Below are 14,146 nucleotides of genomic sequence, written 5' to 3' on the forward strand. Positions count from 1 at the left end.
AGGCCCCCACTTCACATTAGCCTACTGTTGTTTTGGGGCTTTTTTGTGTATTTGGTTGAACTACTTCTGTGAAATCTGCCTCCCACTGTCATCTCTGTTCCGTTTCTGTCCTTATCTTTAGATCTCTTGTGGGACATCAGAATGTACCACCCTTCAAAGACTTGCTTAGAACCTGTGGGAGAGCTGTTTCCTCTGAGATCCAAGCATTCCACCCTGCAGGGGAGCTCCTTAAGCAGGAAGGCAAAGAACTCAAAATAGCTTCAGGAAGTCCCCCAAACTTACTAGATTCACTAGGTCCCTCCCTCCCAGAATAAGCAGTAAAGATTCCCATTCCCGAGGGTCACTCTCAGACTAGCCAAGCACTAAAGACTACTTGTGAGGCCAGACCAGCTCCCCAGAGGAGGTTTACACCAATCCAGTCACTCTCTAAGCTGCTGAGCTGCCTGCAGACCTGCGCAGTGTGTTACAGGTTCCCAGCTTTGTGAGCTGTCTGTGACCTACGCTGCCCTGGGTTTTGGTCATGCAGCTGTCTTTGAGTCATTTCTGTTCCTATAAGTAAGCCCCCATCCAAATTCTTATAAGTAACCCCAATCAAACTCATTGGCTCCCCCAGTTGATGGACTCCGTATTTGGGGTGAGCTGAGTAGACGTGTATGGAGTGTCTTCCCAGGAAAAATCTTGTCACACAACACTACGCTCTTAAGCAGTTAAACTTTCACCCTTTGCCATAGTATATGACTTACAGATGGCTCTCAAGGCTTGACTTATATATATATAAGTCCAGGGTGCGGGGAGGCCTGAATACAAAGGGCCTTACAGAGCCGGAGAGTTGGCTCAGAGATTAGGACACAGTTGTGTTTTAAAGGACCCATGTTTGATTCCCAGGGCCCCAGGGCTAACTGATGGAGGAAGGTCATTGGCTAATAAAGGAACTGCCTTGGCCCATTTTATTGGTTGAAAGATAGGTGGGAGGAGTAGGCAGAACAGGACGCTGGGAGGAAGAGGAAGTGAGGTCAGACTCGAAAGCTCTCCTCTCGGGAGCAGACGCCTGAGAGAGACGCCATGCTCCTGGCTCCTGGGCAGACGCAAGATATGAAGCTCCGACCCAGGATGGACATAGGCTAGAATCTTCCTGGTAAGCGCACCTTGGGGTGCTACACACAGATGATTCGAAATGGGCTAAATTAATATGTGAGAATTAGCCTAGAAGAGAATGGGCCAAGCAGTGTTTAAATGAATACAGTTTGTGTGTTGTTATTTTGGGGCATAAGCTAGCCGAGCAGGCAGCTGGGGTGCTGGGGACGCAGCCCCGCCGCTCTTATTACTACAGCTAACAACCATCTGGAACTCCAGTTCTGGCCTCTGTGGACACCAGGCTTGCACACGGTGCACAGAAACACATGCAGGCTAAACACCGAGACACACAGAACAGAAATAAGTAAATCTTAAAAAAAATTCAAGGGCAGCACAATGGTGTTCTTTGGGGGTGGACTGTAATCCACCGATGGGGTAGCCCTGAAAAATCTGTGTGTGTAAAAGTTTAATATATATATATATATATATATATATATATATATCAGGGAGGGAATTTCCTATATGCAAATTAAAAAGAAAAAGTGGTCAGTATTTGTTCGTTGAAAGAGACTTCTGAACCTGTGCTGCTTGTAAGAGGTGGATTCAGTTCCTCACTGATTCCCAGAAGCGAAGACAATGAGGTCAAACTCTCATGCTTGATTGTAGGTTAGGCTCTGGGTCATTCTTCTTTAAGTAAAATTCTAGGTTAATTTGTTGCTTGCAAGTCTAGCAGATCACTATGACTTTAAAGAACAAGGAAAGCTCAAAGGATGTAATAAATAGAGGAGAGGGCGGAAACAGGCCGGGCAGAAAGGCATTTGGCTGGGTGTCCTTCCCTCTCAGACCCCAGCTCTGGCCAGCAGGCATGGGGGGGGAGTGGGGGGGAAGGCCGGCAGCGGGGGCGGGTATAGAGAGGGCAACACAGCATTCAAGCGTTCTCTCTCCCTGCTCCAGTTGCTGCTTTAACTTCAGATCAGGTCTACAGTAAAGGCCTTAGTACGATCCGCGCTTGGTGGGAACCCCTACCCATATGCATGCGCATCACAACCATGGCTGCATCTTCTGCTTTCGGTTGTCGGAGTAAGGCAAAAAAAGACAAAACTCAAATGAACAGATGAACAAGAAAAACACCCAAAAAGGCCAGCTTGATCCTTAAACAGACCCATCCTCCTCCACCTCCCACAAAGCCGCCTTTTTTTACTAACAGCTCCCAGGCAGGCTTGGCCACTCCATCCATTTTGAAGAGGTAAAATGGTTTGTTTTCTTTCTTTCTTCCCTCCTTCCTTCCTAATTTTTTATTTTGTTTTGTTTTGAGCTACTGAACTTACAAACAATCGTCTTATCAAAATGTAAACACCTTTCAATGCCTCTCAATGTGTCATTTCATCAAGCTGTGTCTGCAGACACAGGAGAGCTTTGGCATTCGTGTTGAGAGTGCCTGGGAGGACAGCCCTGTCCTTGGGACTGCCCGCGGTGATGCTTCTAGCAGCAAAAGGCAGAAACCCTTGGGAGAAGTAGTGCTCTCTGAAAGTTCTAAGACTGTTGGTATACACCGGGGAGCCACGGTTCAACACTGCAGAAACAGTGGCTAGGAGACCTGATTCTACTCTTATCCTTTAGCGTTGCTGCTTGGCACATTTCCTGAGGCTCGCTGCTCATGGTTCCACCACTTCTGACTTTAATCCTCACCCTGAACCATGGTTCTATGCCAAATTTAAATGGATACCCTTATAACAGAACTCCTATTTTATCTGGTTTAAAAATACGCTGGGTCCCACCTTCTTGCTTCTGCGCTCCATCTGTCGCTGCATGTGACACCCTGGTCCTTGTGAGACGGGACTGGAGGTCACTTCACAGCCACAGCAGCAGTGAGTTTAGACTCTTGCTAATTAGCTCTCCTGTTGCAGAAGGAGCAGGACTACACTTGCTCAGTCGCTGCCGCACACCCGTTAGCGTGGGGTAGGCCTCTGCCCAGGGCTCAGCATCTCAAGTCTCTGCCTTAAAACGTAGGTTGAGAAGTTGAGGGAGAGTAAGGATGGGTACATGGGAGGATTTGGAGGGAAAGAGGGAGGGGGAAAGGAAGGAAGGGAGGGAAGGAGGAGAAAGGAGAAATACTGTAATTAAATTATAACCTTGATATAAAATTTTTAAGAAGGTCAAAATTTCCATTATGAAAACATATGTATTTATAGAAAAGAAAAGTCTTTCCAGCCATCATTGAAGCTTTGTCAGCTGGGTGAGGCGCTACTTACATAAGGTCCTAAGAGGCCACTGCCAAATCAAATCAAACAATAGAGGTTGTCTAGACATGCTACGATCTGTATAACCACAGAGGTTAGGTATAGAGTAAGGGACTGGCGGGGAGGGGAGGCTCCCCCGGGGAAGAGTAAATAGAATATAGACTTAGGGAGAGATGGGGAAAACTGGAGCAGAAGAATGAAGCAGGGAAGAGGAGGGAAGAATAGAGGGAGGGACAGTTAGCACTAAAGGCCATGGGGGGGGGAGGATCATATAGAAACCTACTACAGTAGACGTTTCTTAAAATATATACGTATATGAAGGAAATCTAAATGGAGTCACAAAAAAAAACAGGGGAAACAAAGCCCCAACTAGGTATTGCTCTCCCCCAAGTAAACCTCCAATACCAGAAAGTTGTTGGCCAAAGAGGTGCCATAGAAACTCCCAAACAACCCAGGCTATTGCTGAGGTTACTGACTGCTCCCCACAAACTGATGGTAAGGCCCTATTGCTAAAGACAGCACTTTCCTATCTCACTGAACACAGAGAAGTTAAGTTGATGCCTACAAACTCTTCGGTCTACATCAGGGACCCAACCACATGATATGCTGGTACAATGGTGGCACAAACATTGCGGGAGTCACCAACCGTCACCTGCTTGGACTTAAGGTCCGCCTCATGATATGGAACCCAAGCCTGACACTGCGCAGGTGGCCAAGAATCTGAGACTATGGTGGCACAAACATTGCAGGAGTCACCAACCGTCACCTGCTTGGACTTAAGGTCTGCCTCATGATATGGAACCCAAGCTGACACTGCGCAGGTGGCCAAGAATCTGAGACTATGGTGGCACAAACATTGCAGGAGTCACCAACCGTCACCTGCTTGGACTTAAGGTCTGCCTCATGATATGGAACCCAAGCTGACACTGCGCAGGTGGCCAAGAATCTGAGACTATGGTGGCACAAACATTGCAGGAGTCACCAACCACCATCTGCTTGGATTTAAGGTCCGCCTCAAGAGATGAAACCCAAGCTGACATTGCACAGGTACCCAAGAATCTGAGACTAGGCAGGCCATGGACCTAGAGAAATCCAAAATACTATGGCTCTGTTAAAGACAAATAGCAATAAAAGGACTGCTAATGACACTCTGCTATACCCATAAATCAGTGTCTCACCCATCCATCACCAGAGAAGCTTCCTCCAGCAGTAGGTGGGAACCAGCACAGAGACTCACAAGTGGACAGTGTGCAGAGAGCCAAAGACCTAACATGCGATCCTAAAATGGAATCTCTTACTGGGTATATGAACCACATGTAAGGGAGGGCCCTATGCCCCAATGTAAAAACCCAATGCAAGAAGAACTCAGCAGTATTTTTATGGATTTTTTTTGTCTCATTGTGCTTTGTTTTGACATTTCAAAAATCTTACTAGTTTTGCTTGTATGTCATTGTTTCCTATTTTTTTGCTTTTATGTGTTTGTGTGTATGCATGCACATTTCTTATGTTTTTTTTCGTGTGTGCATGCATGTGTTTCTTGTGTTTTTCTTTCTTTCTTTTTTTAAAAAACTTTGTTTTCTAAAAAGAGAGAGAAAAAGAAAGCATGGAGCTGGGTGGATGCAGAGGTGGGGAGGAGCTGGAAGGAGATGGGGAGGAGCTGGAAGGAGATGGGGAGGGGAAACTGACCAGAACATATTGTATGAAAAAGTTATTTTCAATTTAAAAAGTTGACTAGAGATAACTATTATTAATAATAATTGCATAATTATAATATTTTGTACATAGCATTTCTCTTCCATATACATATAACAGGACTGGCACCCATGTGAACTCACGGGGCCTGCAGAGGTTCAAGCCAGATAGTGTTCTACTGCTAAGATGGGGAAGTGGACATGAGCTCCCATGTCTATATCTATATCTATATCTATATCTATATCTACCTATATATTGTATATTGCTGTGGATAATGCTATTGTACACTGTAAAGATTTGTCACTCATATTGGTTTAATAAAACAGTGACTGGCCAGTTGTGAGGCAAGAAGTATAGGCGGGGCAACCAGACTAGGAGAATTCTGGGAAGGGGAAAGGCAGAGTCAGTACTAGCCAGGTGCAGAGGAAACAAGATGAGAAAAGGTACCAAGCCTCGTGGCTAAACATAGACAAGAATTATAGCTTAATTTAAATTATAAGAGCTAGATAGTAATAAACCTGAGCAATAGGCCAAACAGTTTATAATTAATATAAGCCTCTGTGTGTTTCATTGGGACTGCAGAACCAGGCAGGAAAGAAACTTCCGTCTACAGGACATGTCCTCACAGAGCCCTTTTTCTTTATAATCGTGAGAAGCTCTGACTGTCTTAAAAGCAAAATGTCATAGATAGTTTAGGTCTACACATGAAACATCACTAGTTCATATGCTACATGGTTTCATGTTACTGCGTGTTATTACAGATTAATCTTTATATTATTGTTTTGTAGTATTTTTTAATTAATAGGTAACTCTTTCATTTTCTAATAATAAGTAAAAAGTTTTCTCCCACCAGGCATGGTGGTACACCTTTAATCCCAGCACTCAGGAGGCAGAGGTAGGTAGGCCTCTAAGTTTAAGGCCAGACTGGTCTACAGAGCAAGTTCCAGAACAGCCAGGGCCACACAGAGAAACCCAATGCAGACAGCTCCCCGCCCCCAAGCCTCTCTCTTCAAGTTTAGTCCTTTGGTGAACAAGTCTGAGGAGATGAGGCTTATTCAAACCACACAGATAGTTTTATTTTTAATGGCACATACACGAACTGGCTTTAAGCTGGTTTCTGAAACAACTTTATTTTTCCAAGAAAGAAATACTAAAGAAAAGAAGACTATACAGTAGCCTCTCTTTGTACAGAAATGGAAATAGCCTTCCTTTGAGGAAGTCAGGCACGATTGGACCAGACCTGGAGACACACTTGGTAATCATCACTGTACCTGGCTGCACCCTGGCTCCAATAACAACCCTTTGACTTCTATCATTAAGAGCATAAGGACACTCTGTCTCTCTTTGTCTCTGTCTCTGTCTCTGTCTCTGTCTCTCTCTCTCTCTCTCTCTCTCTCACACACACACACACACACACACACACACAAACAAATCTTAGCAAAAACAGCCTGGTATTATCACGGTAAGGGCATAGTTGAGTGACAGAGCACTTGCTCTTAGCACGGTGTGAGGCCCTGGGTTCTATTTCTAGTACAGCAACCAAAACCCCAAACAAACAGAAAACAAAGATAGGCACTAACTTAATTACTGAATTCAGAAAAGTTAATACAGTATTTTCCAGGTTAAATATTAATGACCAAAAGCAATTCAGAGCCAAGTCAGGGTTAGAAAGGTCATTATCTCCTGACGTCAGAGATAATATTTAAAAAATTGTAAATAAATATAAAGCCAGGTTTCTATTACTCCAGAGAGAAAAGTTTACGTTTTTCAGCATCCTTGTTCCTCTTCCTGTGGTACTTTTCTTCCTAATACATCATGGGGTAGACATCAGAGCTGCTTTAGAGAATTGTTAAAACAGAGCCCTGGATTCCAGCCTCACCACTTCCAAATCAATAAGTCTGAGCGGGCCCAAGAACCTGTATTCCCCACCACTTCCGAATCAATAGGTCTGGGTGGGCCTGAGAACCTGTATTCCCCACCACTTTCGAACCAATAGGTCTGGGCCGGCCCGAGAGCCTGTATTCCCGAAGTGTTCCCAGGTGGTACTGAAGTTGGCAGGTGGCAGCCACACCGCGGCAATCACTGTACCTGAACCTTTACGTTCCCAAGGGCAGCAGCGCCGGCTGTTCTTCACTGTCAACGCACAAACGAAAATGCAAGAGTCCCTTGGGCGGTTTTCTCCCTTCCAGGCTAAACAACAGAAGTCCTCTAACCTCTTCTTATTGTAGCTATCATTTCCAACCCTTGGCTCTTTTTTCTTCTCTCCCGAAGTTCTTTGTTGAATGTCCCCAAGTTTCTTTCTGATGTAGAGCCATAAACAAGACCCAGAACCCGAGTCAGCGACCTACCAGGGCGAATGACTCAGAAGCAACCCTGCGCACACATTCACGGGTTTTTTGTCGCCAACGCTGCCCTGTTAGCGCTCCTTGTCACATGCTCCTGACTCTCCGGGAGCTTCAGTGTTGTGGCACAGACCTTAAGAACACTTCTGAGAAACCAGATAGATGCTACAGCGCAGTGTTCTAAGACAGAACGGGGCCTGATGACCCCGCGGAGAGAATACACAACCAGGAACTCAAGGTCAGATTTCCAAGTCTAAACAGTTTAACAGAGGAGCCTGCTTTTACTGTCACACTAGATCTTAAGCCACCACCCAACAACAGCTTCAAGTGATGGGAAACGTCAATGCCTCCTTTGGTGGCAGTGATAAGGACTGGGAGTGGACAATGGGGCTCTGGGCCGCCGAGAGCAAAGCTGCACCAGGACACAAATGCCCGTCCCAATCCTGTGCTGCAAGTGGCCAGAGAAACAGACGCTACCGTGCCCTCAAAACACCCATGCTCTCAGTTCCCACTTCTCCCTTTTCACATTGTCTTTCTGCCAATTTGTTTACTGCATGTCAGGGCCCCCGTTTCTGGCACCGCCGAGCTTTAGCGCGTGAGCTCTTTGCACTATGCTCTCTTTGTGTATTGTGTGCGCTGTGGAGGTGCTCAGCACATAACAACAGCAGTCCCAGTATTTCCCAGAAACATCAGCATTCTTCCGGGCCGTCCGGCAACTATTGACTGGAGTCGACGCAGGCACAACTGGAGGCTCCACTTTGCCCATTCTCCTTTCATTTTAGACAAGACAGTTGAAACTAGGCACACCACAACATTTTTCTGCCAAATTGCCTTTTCAAAGAGAATGTTCCAGAATGTAATCACCGAGCAAAGACAACCTGTTGTAGAATGCAGTTGCCTACAGCCAGGCAGACAAGCTGCTGCTTGATTAAAGCCCTGATGTGGGGTCTGGAGAGGTAGCTCAGATGGTGAGTGCTTGAGAGTACTGGAGGTCCTGGACGCTATTCACATCCCCACATGAACCAACCAACCAGCTAAACAAACAGAGAGCACGTGAATGAAAGGGAGCCAGACCAAAGGCTGCTGCTAAGCTCCTTAAGGCTCTGGAGTAGAAGGCTGTAATTAAAGGAACTGCGGAGTAAACCTACTGCCTCAGCACATCAAGATTTAAGGCAAGGAGGAAGGTAAGAGGGCAGGCAGCCAGTGGGAGCAGATCCCACAGACCTCCGGGCAGACCTGGAGTGGAGGGGCAGCAAGGCAGGCAGGTTCCAGCCGGGCTCTTCCTGCAGTACGGAGGCAGCCCGTGTTGCTTAGCATGCAACCTCCCATGTGTGGCCACAGAGTCAAGCTCACTGTAATCTGTTGCATTCAAAGTCACAACTACTCAACATAACTAATTCCACTCATGAGGAATCTCTGACAAGTGGCCCTTCCTGGGACACCAAGGATACATACCCAGTACTGAAAAGAATCATGGGAGCAGCCACCACCCGAGCCCCCAGCACCACCAGTTGCATAGTCCCGCATTGAAGAACCTATCACGCAGAAATCACTAACGCATGTTCTTCAAGTGTCTAGGGGCATTTTAGCAATTTGTCCCAGAACACAAGCTTCCCACTAACAGATAAACCTCTTTCTGTTACATTCAAACTGGATAAATACTAATCAGCTTTTCGTTTGGGCAAGATTAAAAACTACAATGATCAAAGTAATTTTAGCTTGAAAACTAGCATGACCAGAATACATCATTATAAATACTTCAAGGGCTCCCAGGGGCTTCTTAGCAAGGGCAAATAGAAGGTCAAGAGCTGCAGCGGTCTTGCGATGACGTGAGCATCTTGGAGCATCTGCCGGAACAGAGCCCCTTCAGCTCAAGATGACAGTAGGGCCTTTTCTATTATAATTACAGATTTCTCTTTTGCTCGGAAGGCTAAGCTTCAAAAAATGTTTCTATCTAAAAATAGCCTGGGAATTCAGTGCTATTTTCAATTCTTACATTCTTTTCCTACAAATACACCACTCAGCATCTCCTTCCATCGCGGACACCTTATGTCATTAGAATCAGACAACACCGAACAACAAAGAAACCTTTAGGTAAAGTCTTGTAAAATGGGAACATGACATAACTAACCCTGGATTTGCCTCCCTCTTTGCTTATAGATGGAGATATGGGCGAACAACTGTTTCATTAAAAAAAAATTCCACATTCCTAAAAGCGGGTATAATTTACATGTTAACAGACAGAGAGATTCCTTTTAGATTCTATGCTACTAACAAGCTGCTTGACTTGAAGTCATTCTACTTGAAGTGTAAACATAGTTCAAACTATGCAGGGTGACTTGTGTTCGATTCAAAGTAACACTGGAATCTTGCCTTCGCTTCAGTCTAGACTTAAGCTGGGGCTGGCCAAGCTGGAAAAGCAGTTCAGAGTTTTAGATACTTTTAACAACGAAGTCAACACACTTGAAATCATCCCCTAAAACAGTGGGTCTCAACCCCTTTGACAAATCTCTATGTCCAAAAATATGTACATTTTGATTCATAACAGTAGCAAAATTACAGTTATAAAGTAACAACAAAAATAATTTTATGGCAGGGATCACCACAGCATGAGAGACTGTACTGAAGGGTCACAGCGTTGGAAGGCTGAGAACCACTGCTCCAAGACCTTCTTCCTAAATGGGTTCTTATAAAGTTATTTTCCTTAGGCAGGGAAAGGTCTATTTTTAAGCAAAAGCTTTTCCTTTAAAAAGATACTTTCCATCTATACATTTGGCGAGGCAACGTTTGTCTCTGCAGCAGATCCACTTGAGGGGGGTAGAATAGGAATTAACTTTCAACATGTTTCCCCCACAGTGACTACCAGAGAGAAGAAAGCTTAGAAACACAGTGACATTTCTGTGTACAGAAACCATTTCTACCAATCTAATATTTTAACATTCAAAATAAGGGTTAATCTACGACTAAAGAAATAAGACGAGGTGAGAATCAAATACTCTCTCCGGAGAGAGCTGATTAAGTCGAGGTGCTCACAGCAGCACACACGGAAAGAAAACACCGGATCACTGTACTGACACGGACCGGTCGCAGCATCCACACTGGTTTTCCCAAGGCACATACAATTACCATGAAAGTCACTTCAGGGAGATTTAAGGTACAGAGAACAAAGAGAAATGTTAAAATCCCCAGAGTACTCACAAGTAGCTTGAAAGAGAATCCGAAGCACAGTTCTTCAGAGGTCTTCTCTCTGGATCATCAACACAATCTTGAGTCTGAAACAGATGCCTATCTTATCAGGCCTGGCAATCACATTGCAGCTCGCTAACTTCTACTTGGGTACACAGTTTTACAACTCAGAACAAACGCTGGCTAAAATTAACTGCAGCCGAGCAGCAGGCAGGAACACGCTGGTTTGCATCATGTGGGCCGGGATTTATTCACTAGGACAACACTGGTGTCCTCTTTATGGGACTCTGACCAAGGGGTGTGCCCTGCCGAACAATGCGCAGCATCACGATTACACTAATTACTGAATCCGGTTGGGCACCACTGACTGACTTCAAGTCGGCTCTGCAGGCACCGACAGAGAAAAAGCGAGGTCTTTTCCTGAGAAGGCAAGTGCCTGGAGTTTAAGCACATTCGGGTCAGACAACTGTGACAACAAGGTGGCAGCAGTGTCTGCTCTTCGCGGGACATCTGGGACATCCACTGAGGTTACCCACTCGCTTTCTGCTCTCTTCTCTACTTCCCAGGGAGGTGCTATGAGGACACATGGCCACTTCAACAACAAAACCCACAACCGAGAGCAAACATCTCCAGTTTATCAAATGCACTGTAAAATGCATTGCCCTGTGTGGCTGGCTACAACCAGAAGAACTGTCCTCTGTTGGAGCAAATGATCATTCTCTAAATATACTGAAACCCAAGCAAACAGTTCAAGACTCCAAACCACAGCCAATATTTAAAAGAAAATTAGAACACAATGCTCTCACCAACTACAACTTAGAACAAAGGCATAGACTGTGTAGCGTCTACCACGGATGATTCAGAATGCTTAGCTTCAAGCATATTAGTTCCTATGCCCTGAATGGATACTTCTTCAATCAAACCTCCAGTCACCTGCCCTTCCAACAGACACAAAGTAACTCTGCCTGGAAGACAACTGGATTACCCCACCTTCCTCCAAAACCCTCTCTGACCTGACGCCACATTAACAACATGCCTAAAATCCCACGTATCTTTTCAGAGTTATTTGTTTCCTTATAAAACAAACAAACGGTCAGGGGACTTACTGAACTCAACACTCCAAACCCAGGTCCAGTCTCAGGGGCTTCAGTGTCTCCCATATACCAGTACTTCTCAACCTTCCTTTAATATTCCTACATTGTGGTGGCTCCCAACCATAAAATTATTTTGTTGCTACTTCATAACTGTAATTTTGCTACTGTTACGAACTGTAATGTAAAGATCTGATCCACAGGACGTTTGCTATGCCACCCGCCGAAGAGGTCGTGACCCACAGGTCTATAGCACGGATCACTACAACACAACCGGACTCTTAAAGAGCACAGCTCCATCTGTGACACGCTTGCCAAAAGTTGCCAATGGTTAGCTTTCATTGGCATACACTGCTAATATGATCTTCCTCGTGTTGTTTATAAAGATGGCTGGTTGCGTACCTGACACTCTAGCCCCGTGACCAACCTACGCAGCTGCGGACAGGACACACCCACCCCACCACGCAGCAGCTGGTGCGCGCTCTAGGCCGTTTTGCCCAAAGCTTCCGGAGAAAATAAGAAAACAAGCCTCACTAACCAGAGGGCTAACCTCTGATTAATAGGTGATTTTCAGCAAACTTACTCTAAAATTTTTTAATGCCAACAGAGGACACTGTGGGGCTAATTTTAACAAAAAAATATTATCATCCAAAAATGCTTGTGTTCAGTAGGTAGGTCTCTTGGCAAAAAATTCTTTATGCTCTCATCTAGTTAAAAAAAAAAAGCAGAATTGACCTACACGTCATATTTTGCATTGTGGAAGATCCAGACAGCATTGTAAGGTCTATTCTGAAGCGAGAAATACTGGGCAATTTTCTAGTTCCTCTCATGTCAAATCTCCAGGTATGAGTCTGTTGTTTCCCTTACCACCCTGTTTGAAAACACAAGCACCTACTGGGAGGAGTGGCAGTGGTGCACACCTTTAATCCCAGCACTTGGGAGGAAGAGGCAGGTGGATCTCTGTGAGTTTGAGGCCAGCCTGGTCTAGAGAGAATTCCAGGGCAGTCAGGGCTGTTATACAGAGAAACCCTGTCTCAAAAACAAATAAAAAAACAAAAACACAAAAAACAAAGACAACAAACACGAGAAACAACACCTATGAAGGAAACAGTGCACCTTCTAATTCACGTTAGACACTTGATTGCTTGCTTCTTCATCTGTAAAAAAAAAAAAATCAAAAGCTATGTGTTTGTTCTAGGTCTAGAAGGGGGGTATCAGACCCTTGACACTGCAACACAACATTGTTATCTGCAGAGTTCATGCTGAGAATGTGCAATCAAGTTACAAACTGTTTCATAAAAATCTCATATTCTAAATAAGTTTCCAGTTTTGTATTGGGCCATACTCATCGTCTTCATATTCACAGAGCTCTCTAGCTGCATCTGTCCTCAAGGATGCAAAGACTCAAGGTGTTGAACTCTGAACCTCTAAAATAAACAAAATGTCCTGTGTTCACTGTGTACTCTTCTGGAGCGTTAACTTTTTTTTTCCGTAATTTTATGAAAAGGGTCTGTGACCCCAAAGAGTAAAGAGAGCTGAGGTTAGCCTGGTAGTACTCAGAGAGAAATTGAAAGTTAAGGGAAACCAAGGCGGAGGGAGACCATTGAGAAAGGGTTAAAATAAATAAGTAAATCAAAAGAAGGGTCTCCTTCTTGGGTATGGTATGCAGTTACAATATTGTGGCGCAATACTGTGGGGTGCTGCTAGCTCTAGCACTAAGTGAAGGGACAGGGAAAGAAGACAAATCTAGGTGATCAAGGAGTTCACATTTTGATGTCATATGATACAGGGAGCCAGGAACACAAAGGACGTAGCTCAGTTCTTAAACATAGATTATTTTTCTGATGAATTTAAAATTTAAGATCCAGAACAAATATACATGCTATATTGTATTCTGGAGCCCTCAAAGAGTCACGGATTGTAAAAAGACGAAATATTCCAAAATATCTAAAAATTCTATCTAGACTAAGTTGTAAGGTTTCAATTCTTAGCCCTTTATATTTGATCCAAATATTGAAAGCGGTAAAGCAGGGGAAATTTCCAGGGTTCACCATGGCTCTCAGGTTTTCAGAGGATTATACAAATCATTCAAAGCCTTAACGAAGTGCATGCTTTAAAAAAAAAAAAAGTACCAACCCATGAGGGAAGAAATCCATCAAATGGAAGCTCTGGGGCTAACTGTAAGGTACTGCCTCTGGGCCATGTGACCATAAGGACATTGCTGACTTGTGTCTGCTTCCTCAAGTGTTAAATGGTGACAATAATGCTGACATCAAAGGGCAGGCTGAGAGCTCCCAGAGATGACTGACAACGCTGGGCCACAGGTGCTTTCAATAAATGGCTGTGATGGGACTATGTCACGTCAGCGGAGCACCTGGTGAAGATCAAGTGGGTATTTAACAAGTGAAGATCAAACGCTCTACTTTTAAAGCTCAACACTTCAGAATATGAAAAGTTGAAAGGAATTTCAAATGATTGCTAAGCATTCCGAGGAAACCTGAGGTGTGCGAACACTCTTTAA

The 14,146-nt window shown here is 44.6% G+C and overlaps 1 protein-coding gene across 4 annotated transcripts in view; it reads right to left on the minus strand.

Moving 5' to 3' along the window:
• Slc20a2 (solute carrier family 20 member 2) overlaps positions 1–14,146 on the minus strand; it is a 91,793-nt gene that overhangs the window by 46,587 nt on the left and 31,060 nt on the right. Inside the window, exon 1 of one of the 4 annotated variants that reach the window (XM_041673631.1) lies at positions 10,547–10,764. The exons of 1 other annotated variant lie outside the window; for it this stretch is intronic. The gene's annotated coding sequence lies outside the window, so the exon portion shown is untranslated. Of the gene's footprint in view, positions 1–2,852; positions 3,050–7,094; positions 7,607–10,546; positions 10,765–14,146 lie in introns of those variants that run through there. 2 more of the 4 variants (XM_041673629.1, XM_041673630.1) reach the window with 2 other exon arrangements.

The sequence above is a fragment of the Microtus oregoni genome, unplaced genomic scaffold, assembly GCF_018167655.1.
Source record: "Microtus oregoni isolate MIOR12 unplaced genomic scaffold, Mior012 000024F_ref0000369, whole genome shotgun sequence".
NCBI classification, from domain to species: domain Eukaryota; kingdom Metazoa; phylum Chordata; class Mammalia; order Rodentia; family Cricetidae; genus Microtus; species Microtus oregoni.